Genomic DNA, 12,815 nt, shown 5'->3' on the forward strand with positions numbered 1-12,815 from the left:
TGTTTTGAGGACTTTCCATACCATTTTCCAGAGTGGCTGCACCAGTTTGCATCCCCACCAGCAGTGCAAAAGGGGTTCCCTTTCTCCACATCCTCATAGACATTGCTGTTTCCTGAGTTATTAATTTTAGCCATTTTGGCAGATGTGAGGTGATTTCACATTATGGTTTTGATTTGTATTTCCTTTGAGGATTACTTATGTTCTTTGGTATACTTATACATCAGTCATTTTTTTTTTAAGATTTTATTTATTCATTTGACAGAGAGAGCACAAGTAGGCAGAGAGGCAGGCAGAGAGAGAGGAAGGGAAGCAGGCTCCCTGCGGAGCAGAGAGCCCGATGCGGGGCTCGATCCCAGGACCCCGAGATCACGACCCGAGCCGAAGGCAGCGGCTTAATCCACTGAGCCACCCAGGTGCCCCTACATCAGTCATTTTAACATTAAGAGATTATCCCCTCAAAAACAATTCCTTAGATGTGGTATGTGTACACACACACACACGGGAATATCACACAATCATAAAGGTGAAATCTTGCCACTCATGACAATATGGATTAATCTATGTTGAGCAAAATAAGTCAGACTAAGAAAGAAAAATGCCCTATGATTTCGCTCATACGTGAAATCTAAAAAACAAAACAAATGAATAAACAAAGCAGAACCAGACCTATAAACAAAGAGAACAAACTGCCAGAGGGGAAGGAGGTGGTTGGATGGGCATACATGGGTGAAGGGGAGAGGGAGGTACAGGCTTCTGGCTATGGAAAAAGTCACAGGAATAAAAGGCACAGCATAGGGAATATAGTCAGTGATATAGAAATAGCATTGTATGGTGACGGATGGGAGCTGCATTTGTGGTGAGCACAGCAGAACATATAAAGAAGTTGAATCAATATGTTGTACACCTGAAACTAACACAACATTCTGTGTCAATTATATTTAAACTTTTAAAAAAAAGCAATTTCCTTCACTTTTCTTCTCAATAACCTTCCCGATGCGGGACTCGATCCCAGAACCCTGAGATCATGACCTGAGCTGAAGGCAGCGGCTTAACCCACTGAGCCACCCAGGCGCCCGCCCCAGAGACATTAACTGTGGGGAATACTACTGGAATCTAAACGGTAGAAGCCAAGGACCCTGCCAAATAGGCTACAGTGCAAAGGACATCCCCCACCACAAAGAACTACCTGGCTCAGAATGGCAACAGTGCCAAGAATGAGAACCCCTGCTCCTCTGGGAAATCTAGCATGAATTTCTTTCGCCCCCTAATCAATAAAGAATGGTTCCCTCTACAGTTTGATCCTTGTATAGTATGTATTTACACAGAAACATGCCAATCAAGTGCTATTTCTGGCATTCTATATTTTTTAGTTATTTTTAAAATACAAAATATATGGGAGTCATAGAGGAAAATGAGGACAGCTAGCAAAGGCTGCCTTCTTTCCTTTAATGAGAAAACCTAGCAAATACCAGGTCCCTGCACTAACAACCTCCAGACCCTGAGCTATGATCTGTATCTGGCTGCTCACCTGGACTCTTCAGTTGTTCATGAGCTTTGCAGCTGCCTTTTCTCTGCTTTGCTTATCTCTAAGCATGTGCATCACTCCAGAGCAGTAATGATGTATGCTTATGGGAATCTCCAGAGATCTACAGTCCCTAATTGTCTATTTTGCTCAGTAAATTGTACTCATTACTGAGCCATGTGAGGCACTGAAGGACGTCAGCCTTTCTGGGTGCCCTCTGTATGAGCCTGGGTAATGGGACATTATCTGCCAAGGGCTCCACAATATTGAACTGAGATGCTTAAAACCCTCCATCCAGCTTTTCAACTGAGTACCATTTTTTTTTAATCTCTATCTCTCTTTCCTAACCATCCTTAGCTCTACTTAGATCCATATTAAATATGATTTTCTCTTCAAGGAGTCTGATTTTAGTTTAAGCTCTTAAAGCCAGGAAGCTCAGAAAGGTTATGATGTCCTTTCAACCCATCCTTCCTGGACCTCTACTTGCATTCTGACAAGTGCATTCCAAATAGTAAATTTCTCCCTCTGGTCTCAAAAATCTTCAGCACAAATGAAAATCCAAAGCCAGCTTTGATTATAATGCTCCCAATGCCCACATTCACTATACCAAGAACTGCAAATAGACAGGAGTGAACAGACATGTAGCTTCTAGTGACACTAGAAAAAATAAAATGGAACAGGCAGAATCAAGTTTGCTACTACTATTATCCACCAAAATGGGAACCAACTCTCTAGTAAGCTGTTTCCCTTGGAAAAATATCTAAATGATTAATGAAGGAAAAGTTAGGCAAAGTAAGCCATGGAAGAGGAAGATGCTGGGAGAGGGGAATGTATGCCAACAGAGCTAACAGTAAGATATGGCTACAGGAGAAATGCAGTCAGGCCTGATTCCCTTCTCTACTACATAATGTCAGAAAAGTCAACCAGCTCCTCTGTGTAAATCGAACCCATCCAAATTCACTGAAAATTCCTCTGTTGAGATTTCCACGCAGAGTTTCCATCCCATCACTGATGAATTTTCTCTTCAAAACTGTTAATTTGTATGGTGTCTATAAGTTGAATCAATAAAGGCATTGGGAAACTTTAAAAGACAGACAACTTTATTGCACTGACTCTAACAGGCTAGTGAGGCAAGAGCCTCTAGGACTTAGTAAAACCAGAAAAACAATGGCAGAGAATGCTTTTGACTTACCCTGGAGTAAAGGGTGTGAGAGCCTTCCAACGCACTTACATCCTCATGACCCATCAGCTCTGCTGCTTTTCACCACTCACTTCTGCATGTTGGACCACCACTGACCGATCACCAACTGCCAAAAACAAAAAATAAATGAATGAAGACCCACAACTTGAAGTCCAGAGGCACCGCTCAAGTGAATTTGTGTGTAGTCTAAGTGCTTGACACATAGACCCAAACACATATAATGGCTCAACCTCAATAAAAGTTTATTTCTGGCTCCCATATACATACTGAACAGGTAAACAGGTTGGTCAGTCAGTGGAGTGGTCCTCACTGACACAGTGATCCAGGTACCCAGGCTAATGTAAGTTTTGCCACCTTTCTTGAAACTTGATTTCTAAACTTGCCCTAGGAATCTTCTCCATTCCAACCAGCCAGAAGTGGAAAAGAGCATGGAAACTCACATGGTATTCCCCGTGTGTTTTTTTTCTGGAAGTGGCTTGCAACACCCTTCCACTTCCACTCACATTTTATTGGCTAGAATCAGTAACACCGCCAAACTAAGACCATGTGCTGCTGGGCAGCTAATAGTTATTATTTAGCATACAAGGCTGCTCCAACCCAACCAAGATGACAACATTATATTTGGTACAACGTTCTGGGTAAGACAGTAGCACAGTAACCTTGACTTAGTTACTTAACAAATAAATCTCGGTTCCCTGATTTTTTATCTGTAAAATACCTCTTCCCTCACAAGGTTAATGTGAAACTCCAAATGAGACTAAGCAGCACTTCAAGACTTTAATGTGCCCACATAGCACCTGGAAATCTTGATGAGATGCATTCTAATTCTGTAGAACCTGAGTGAAGCCTGAGAATCTGCATTTCTCACAAGCTCCCAGATGATACCAATGCTGCTGTTCTCTGACCACACACTGAGTAAAAAAGAAATAGAGAATATTTTTGTAAACCAGAAAGTAATTTTCAAATATAAAAAATCTTGGCACCAAATTTGATTATAATTCCCAACTAGCCAGCACTTTAAGGAAATACTTAGTCTAGGTACCATATAAAATTTCATATAGTCAGATTTCTAGAAATGGAAAGAATTTAAGTCTTGGTCACTCTTCTCTCTTATTTTCTAGACAAAGATATAAACTCAGATGTCAATAATGCCCCCAAAATCTCACAATAAATTAGTGTGAGGAATAGGAATAGAATGCAGAAATTTTGACTTTTTTTGTTATTGCATAAACTCAATTGACAGCCTTCTGAAAAGGATAATTTTCTTCTGCTAAAGCAAGAACAAATACTACTCTGGCCCATCCCAAAAGGGACCAGAAGATAGCATTCACCAGCTTGGGTCACTATGGTACCAAAGGTGACACAGAAAAGACATCAGGAGATTTTTAAGCAGATGTTCTTCATAATGTAGTGACTGCCATCAAAGTTGTGTTTCACATGTCCAAAAAGAACTTGAACATAAATTAACTTCTGTATATGCTGTGGCAAAACCAAAAATATTTTCAATATATAAAAACTTTGAGTTACTACTATTTGGGGGACAATTAGAAAAAGAAAAAGAAAAGAAAAAGAAAATAATTAACCAAGAAGCATTAGTTTCTATGATAAATCCTGAGGATAAAGAAAAGAACCTCAAGATTTTTATTCCTGACATGTATGCTATTTTTGCATCTCAGATTATTGGTGAATCCCAGGAGCTTACAAGTAAAAAACAGTGCAATGAAGAACCTCAGAAGTGAAAAACAGGAGTCAAGCCCCCAAATCACAAAACTTTGAGTTATTACTATTTGGGGGACAATTAGAAAAAGAAAGAAAAGTAAATTAACCAAGAAGCAGAAGTTTCTATGATAAATATTGAGGACAAAGAAAAGAACCTCAAGATTTTTAATCCCTGATATGTATGCTATTTTTGCATCTCAAATCATGGTGAGTCCTAGGAGCTTACAGTAAAAAACAGTGCAATGTAGGACCTCAGAAGTGAAAAACAGGAGTCAACTCCCCAAATCACAAGTCAAAAAAGCACTAAGTATCTGGAAATCAAAGCAGATTGGTGAAGAAAGGAGGCTCTTACAATGCATGTCATCTTCAGTGAAGGAACATGAATATGGAAGTGTTTTTGGTGAAATCATGAGGGAGTACTTACTGGGCAAGCAATGATAAATGGAAATCAATATTTGCACATCCATTATTAATTTAAAATGAATAAAATACTATTAGCATCTTCCTTTGGTGAGCAATTTTAAACATTTTAGTAAAAGTAAAAGGTTCTAAGAACTTTCATAGTTTTACTTCTATACTCTACCCCCACCCTCATGCACTATAGTGTCTTCAGCTCCTCAAAAACTCTCCCATCCTGGCAATTTTCCACAACCTACTCTAGACTCTAGAATTTCTACCCTATTTTTGTGCCACGAATTCTACTTCCCTCACCACCCCCCACCCAGCTTTGGCAGTCTGTTGAAGTCGAAGAAACTCCTCCTCCTCAGAATAATGTGTTAAATGTTATAGGATTACAAAAGAAGCCTATTATATAGACATCTTTCCATGCAGCACTGAGAGTTCCATGAACCTAATATAACAACATCTCATTGGGAAGGGACTCTTCTAGGATAATGAAAGTTGTTTTTTTTTTTTTCTTCTAGGAAACAGTATCCAAAAAGTTTTAAAACTCTAAGATGTACATAAAGAATTGTGTGCAGGATCAATGAAGAACATGCTGCAAAGAAAAGCCTGACCTTGAATCTCTAGCTAAACTCAACATTATTCGTGCTGTGGCTTTAAAATGATACATTAAGGAATTACTCAGAATTTTCTTGGCTCCAGCCCTATAGACACAGCATATTCTGAGTCCTGATGGCAAGTGGAGAAAGGCAGAATTGAAGAAGGAAAGATGGAGCTTGGGTCCTAGTTCTCTAATGAGTTCTCCACCACTAACTAGTTCTGTTAGCTTGGTCAATCAGTCAGTTCTGAGTTGAAACTGCCTATAAAATGAAAAAGTTGAGTTAAACCACCTATAGGGTTTCTTCCAACTCTGAATTTTTAGGATTCTTTTTTTCTTTTTTTAGATTTTTTTATTTCTTTATCTAACAGAGAAAGATCACAAATAGGCAGATAGGCGGGGGTGGGGAGCAGGCTCCCTGCTGAGCAGAGAGCCCGATGCGGGGTTCGATCCCAGGACCCTGAGATCATGACCTGAGCCGAAGGCAGAGGCTTAACCTACTGAGCCACCCAGGCGCCCCCAATTATTAGGATTCTAAGACAATACATAATCATTTCTCTGGAAAGAAATTATTGAGATTTCTTTTTGCCCTAGGCTCACAGTATGAAATTGCCTTCTAGATGAGAATTTTTCAGAGGCTTCAGAAATATCTTATAAGAGTCACCCTGCCACAGAATAAGACTTGAACGAGATTTTAATAGACATATCACATTAGCAATCCCAGTGATGAGGCAAGAAAACGGAGTTTCAGAAAGGCAAAGATTTATTTGAGGTCACATGATGAGGCAATATTAATGGACTGTGGTAACTACTGCCATCTAGCACCAGCAGAATTTTAGGATTCGGCATTGGTAGTAAAAAAAACAGCTCATCAGTTCTCTTGGAGACAGAAATAAACCTCAAATAAGCTGAGCCATAGGGAGTGAACTGCACGAGGAAGCAGGTGACTGGGGTAATGACACCCAGAGGCAGCATCCTGTAGCTCAGGCAGGGTCAAAACTGAGGTTCTCATATACATTATAACTTCACTGGCAATAGCACTCACCTTCAAATACCAGGGCTACAAATTGTATCTCAAAAAACATTCAATAACAGAAAGAATAGCTATTCCAAAAGAGGGGAATAGATAAGTAAACTCTGGCTAACAAACTTAATAAAACCAAAATTCAAGATTTTAAATACCATAATCTTGAAAGGACCGCATTAGCTAAGAAAACCTTAAAATACTTCTTGGTAATTTCCAAGTTTTAGAAGAAACTGATTCGGAAGAACTTTGACCTACCTGGACAGCCCTGCAGTACAGTAACAACAGGCACTGCTTTTACTAGTACTCTCACCACTACCTTCAGAGCATGTAATTACTGGATATTGATCGGGTTTAAAAGTCACACGTATATTTCCATAGTCCTGTCATGTGTAGACTAGCTTTACGTGCAAAGAATTAGAACTATGAAATTGTTGTGAATTTTGATTGAATCAGGATTTCAACCTCATGTTCAATTAACCAACAGGTATCCCAAGAGCTTTTAAAAACCTATGATATAATGCTTGTCAGTTTACCCCTCTGCCTTTTCCCCCTATACACAACCAGGAAAGTAATTGTACCCATTCTTCAACCCCCCAACACATATTATTTCTACGTAATATAAACAGTTCTGGCTTTAGAAGCTTTTTTTGTTGCGGGGGGGGGGGCTGATAGCCTTTCTAAATCTGGAGGCTACACACCACTGGTTTGCCAGCTCTGTTTTATCTCCTCCAGGAATTTCAGAGACAGCAATGCCATCTACTGGTAGGAAGGGCACAACTTATTTCTGGAAGCCTGTGGGTGACAGGAGCCAAAGAGGAAAGAATGGCAGGCTAGATTGTGTCTTTGTGAGCCTTTCTTTTCTAGAGCATATAACAAACAAAACCGATGCTTACAATCTGAGAAACGGAACTTCCGCAGGAGTCTCCACATGAAGGGCAGCTCCTATGGAAGCCATACAAGCCCAACCAGGCTAGCCAATAAAGAGCTCTGCCTGGAAATGCCTCCTTAAGTCTCCAAATGCAAGCAGCAGAACCTCACTGAATTAAACATTTCCTGGCTCTCCTCTTCCCCCAGTACTTCTGTATCAGATGATCTCACCCATGCCCCCACCTGTGGCAGCATTATCCAGCTTTATCTTATAGCATGCATCTCAGGGAAGGTGCTCAGACCCATCTCAATGTGAAGGCTCTTATATTTACACAATGTGACACAGATCCTGCTCAAAGGACACTATTGCTTAGGTATGCAGGTCGGACTCTAATCTCTCTCATTTGCTCTCCATCCTCCCTGTTCTTGACCCAGAGGACAGAAATGACAGAAAGGAAATTATTTCGTTGTTGTTTCAAAAGCAACACTAGTGGGCTTTCACTGAACCGGAAAATAAAACCTTGTCTTGTAGGTCACTGAGGTACACTGCCTCCCTCAAGATGAACTAAGCCAGTCAATCTTTCTCTTTTCCCTGGTATAAACCTACAAATTTAAAACCTATCTCTCTTCCAAAGGCTAAAGATAAATGTACTATGACCTTTACATAATTTATATAAAAATTTTTCTAAACATAAAAGCATATCTTTTCAAACTATACTACCTACCCCACCTTCAGAATTCCTTCTCCTTCCCATCACATGCCACCTTAAAAAAAAAATCATTGGTAAATTGAATTATTCCCACTAATTTACTTTACATTCCAATCTAGGAGGAAACAATCTATATTCACTTTAATAGGGTCATTTGTTACATTCCCAAAAAGCTTTGGAGCAACTTTACTTTCATTCACATCAGAAAACCATCAAAAGGTTGATTTGCTACAGCTGATAAATGTTCTGATTCCCCTAACAAAAAATTTAAGTGTTCCTTCTTCGATTTGTTTTAACTTGTCAAGTAAACTGTTGTCTTAGCAAGTGGAGGCATTTCATAGGCATGAGGTGTGCCTTGGATGTTTGAAAAATCACATTGTTTCCTAAGGAAACTAAACTTTGTATGTGGGAAGGTAAGAGTAATAAAAGGGCTTCGAAGGAATATCAGCAGGTCTCCAAGGAATCAGGTAGAAAGATTCTTCTCCATCTCACACCAGAATAAGTTCTAAATAGATTACAGTGAAACTCCAGCATATGGTAAAATCTTCCTAATGACAGACAAACCATTTCTTACCAAGTAAACTACCAGATACATCCAACAAATTGGTGGAAAACTGAAGGGACTTTTAACATTTTATTCTAAGATATACGGTATGCCCTTGCTATTATAGGTCTAGGGAAGTGGAGAAGAAAAGCAGATGTCTTGTACACAACTTCCCTTTTTAAACTATGACTTAAAGGAGACATCGTCCATCCCCAACACACAAACCGTTTTTGGCATCCAAATGGTCTTTAAACAACCACTTTTCAAAGAATTAAGGGAGTCTGAATAGGTGTTAATTTACACCACGCCTTCCCTCCTCCCTACAGGCCTTTAACAGGCTCAAAATAATGACTCTCTTCAGCAGCTCAAGAAGACCTCAGTTTACAGAGATAACGGCCACCCCACCCCCACTGGCACCCCTCAACCCCTATCTTCTTGAAGGAGAATCTGTGTGACGATCTGGGCTGCAGCTCACTGCAGGCATTTCCCTCCTCACAATTTACCAGTCATCGGTTTCGCTGTTAACTGTAATTCTTTATTGCAGCCTCTCATGTAGATCTGCTCCTTTAGACCAGTGCTCAACTGCTTAAAAAATTTTTTTTCACCTCCTAACGAAAATCTGGATTCCCTCGGCAGGCTAAAAGCCGTCAGTATGGATGCAACTCCGGGGCGAGAGCTCCCGTGCAGGTCCGGAGAAGCCTTCTACCGGCAACACTTGGGCTCGGTCCACCGGTTGTGCCCCCCGCCCCCGCCCGCACAGCTGCGCTAAGAATTCGGCGTCGCTCGCCGCCGGATTAGTTCGAGTCCCGCGGCTTGGCTAAAGTGACACATTTTTTTTTCTCCCTTCCTTCTCACATGTGACAGGTCCCACTGCATTAAAGCCATCCTCTCCCGGACCCCAGCCCAGGTCCGGAGCCCACTGATGTCCCCGCCACACCACGCTCACCCTTAACCTGAGGAGAGGGCCGATACCAGCATCCCTCCAGGCGGGAAACAAAGGCAGAGACGCGGCTGCCAGATGGGCAACTCCCTTCGGGCGGACTCGTCACCGTGGTGAGGATAGGAAGGTGCATTTAGAAGCTAGGAAAAGGGAAACCGAGGCACCCAACCAGGGTGGCTGAGTGCGAGTCTGCATCCTTCCCGAAGCAGAGCTCCCGGGGCGGACCCCAGACTTCCCCCTTCACCCTGCCCAGCCCTGCGCAACCGGCTAGTCCCCACCAGCCGCGCTAGGGGCAGAGGGCAGCCCCGCAGAGGCGCTTACCTCAGGAGAAGCGCTCCCGGCTCCCTCCGACGGCTCCGGAGAAAGCCCCGCCGCTCGCGCACGCGCACTCGCGCTCTCGTGGCTTCGCGCCCCCGCGCGCGCCTCTCCGACCGAGCTGCGGCCCGCCCCAGCCCTGTCCGTCAGAATCCACGAGAGCCAATCCGGTAACAAGAGAGGCCCGGCGCCGGTCACGTGGTCTGACCAGCCAATCACCAAATTGCCTTCAGCAACACCCGCTCCGATGTCCCTGGGGGTTCGGTTGCTACCGAGCCCAGCCAGTGCGAAGCGGGCACAAAGGGCTGAATCTGTTTTCCAGAGCTGTTTTTGCTCAGTGAATGAATAAATACGTCTATTGATTTCTGAAATGCTAAAGATTAATAGCAATCACCTGGGTATCTTTTTAAAAGGAGTATTCTGATCCAGTAAATCTGGAATGGAAACCCGAGATTCTGCCTCTCTAACAAGCTCCAACTGGTGATGATTCTCCTGATCTGGAGACCACGCTTTGAGTAGCAAGATTTTAAGGGCACCTGTCAGAAAATGGTTTAGCCCTTGTTCTATGTTATCTAAAAGTTTCATGACCTTTTCTTTTCCTTCCTTCGGTGATGGAAAGCATTCCAGGGACTGAGTAAACATGGGTTGTTTGGGCACCGGCTGAGGGAAAGTGCCTTTAATTCCCCCATCGCCTGCCCCTAGTTTATGGGGCAGTAATCTCTGCCAACTTGATGGTTGGAATGTGGAAACTAGAAGTAGTAGAGAACGCTAGATTTACTTTCGTTCTGAAGTATTTAGCATTTGTGTCTCAGTGGCACTGTGCTAGACCCTCGGTCAGAAAGCGATGTAAGTAATTTTTGCCTGGAAATTTACATTCTGTCATAGAACTATACAAGCAAGCCCAGGAGGAAACATATAGGAAAAACATGCCGGGAGATATATCCCTCTCAACATCTTGAACAATTCAGGCATGTCGGGAAGGTTGTAAAATAACCTAACTTAGGAACCTTTAAAATTGCCCAGACATCCTTCTGCCTGTAATACCAGCGTGCAGAAGTCAGGACGTCCATTGCCTCTGCCATCTCTCAGAACTTGACCTAACCCTACATCTGTTCAGACCTGCCAGCCAGAACCTTTGTTCTTCAGAATAGTCAAGTTCATATTACCTAGCCTGTAGTGTGTACCAAGGTGATTAAAATGCCTAATGCTAAATTCCCCAAAACCTTCTTTCCCCAGCTCTACTGACAAGGTGGTATGACAATGCTTCAAAGAGTTTTCTACCCTTTTCATCAATATGATCAAACTGCAACTTAGAGAAAACTTCACCTTTCAGTGTGTCTTGGGCCTCTCTGGCTTATCAACTCCAGAAGTAAAACCCCTTTAGCAGTCTTACACATTGCTTATCACAGTGTCTGTATCAGAGATGGCTTAGAACAAAATCCAGAGTTACAGCCAATACATTGAACCTAGCACAACAATGGTTGTGGGTATATCAGGAATAAAGAGATATCTAATCAAGAAGACTCTATTTAAAGCCTCAAAATTTCTTTTGCTATCATTAAACCACTGTATCTCAAGTCTGGCTGCACACTAAATCTTTCAAGGAAGTGGATTTTGGGCACTGTGCATAGAGATTCTGACTGGGGTAAGGAGCGTAGCCTCAACAATTCTAAGTTCTAAAAGATCTACAGGTGGTTTGTATCTAGCCTTGCTTGAGAAAACTGGCATAAGCTGCCAGGTTGATGGACTCATTTTTTAACAAGGAGGAGCCAAATCTACGACACAAATCACTACTGACATAAAGACTCTGACAAGAGGAATGTTGCCACATAATTTGTGAGACTAGATTCTTTTTATCACAGGTAATAGATACTCCAAGCCTATTGAGTGGAACAAATTGAAAAGCAATGTCCACAACTAGGTTTAATTCCGGTTGATTAACTAAATTTTTTTTAAAAAGAACCTATCACCTTTTAGCCACACTAAACTAATCAACTCTGTTAATATCGTCACATGTTTTATGCTCTTCTTAACTAAAAGCAAATTTCTCTGTGAGCATTACTGAGAGCTAATCTCTGAGGTTGTCCCAAAGTGCAACATAATCACCTGGAGTACTTGTTAAAATGCAGATTCCCAGCAGCCCCCATCCTGAACTTCCTTTAGCCTCTCCTGTAACAATTCTGAAGCTGCACTAAGTTACATTTGAGTCCAAGTAGTACCTCCTGATACAGAAAATATACATTATAGGCAAACCCTCAAGTAAAATAGATGTGCTATTAGTTTAGTTTGACATGCTAGCTAAATAAGTCTTATTTTATTTTAAAGAATTCCAAAAGATTCTTGATTCTTTTTCCTGGGTTTTTGCCAAATTCTGTCATTTTGTGAAATAAAGAGATTACTGACTGGATCTTAGAGAGCTGTAGTTGCACAGAGTTTTTCTCTGGAGTGATATTCACAGTAGTGGGGTATGACCTAGTTTTTAAAAGAATTAGTGAGAAAAAAAAAATAAAAGAATTAGTGAGGTGCCAAAAAGAACCACCTTGCTCAAAAGTGACTTTATTTGTCACATCAGAAAAATGGAAGCCTAATGTAGGGGCCCCCAAACTAGATTTCCTCCTGCTCTGACACTTCTAAAAATATATTTCACAGCATTCCAATGGAGGAGAAATTTTTCTCACCTTGTAAACTTGTAGCTCTATCTACTGAGTAAAATAAGGACAGTTTTCACTGATATTTAAATAGCGTGAATAATGTAAATTTTTGACAAGAAAAAAAGCATTTATTTTTCTCTTTGTGACTGTCATCATTACCCCCCCCCCAAAAAAAGGCAACAAGAAACAAATTCTTGCTTGAGGTTAAGAATTTGAAAAACGAACACTGAGGCTGTCATTCATTTTTCTGTTTCTCAGACTGCCTGCCTCACATACATAAACTGGCTATCCTATCTCAGGAAATGGATATGTGTTTATC

The 12,815-nt window shown here is 41.4% G+C and overlaps 1 protein-coding gene across 4 annotated transcripts in view; it reads right to left on the bottom strand.

The window, feature by feature from the left end:
• TMEM108 (transmembrane protein 108) overlaps positions 1–9,913 on the bottom strand; it is a 371,538-nt gene extending 361,625 nt beyond the window's left edge. For 3 of the 4 annotated variants that reach the window (XM_046001480.1, XM_046001478.1, XM_046001484.1), the window contains exons 1-2: positions 9,852–9,913; positions 2,715–2,829 (exon numbers count right to left, since the gene is read on the bottom strand). The gene's annotated coding sequence lies outside the window, so the exon portion shown is untranslated. Of the gene's footprint in view, positions 1–2,714; positions 2,830–9,536; positions 9,589–9,851 lie in introns of those variants that run through there. The other variant, XM_046001479.1, reaches the window with a different exon arrangement.
• Between the last annotated feature and the right edge of the window lie 2,902 nt (positions 9,914–12,815).

The sequence above is a fragment of the Meles meles genome, chromosome 4 (assembly GCF_922984935.1).
Source record: "Meles meles chromosome 4, mMelMel3.1 paternal haplotype, whole genome shotgun sequence".
NCBI lineage: Eukaryota > Metazoa > Chordata > Mammalia > Carnivora > Mustelidae > Meles > Meles meles.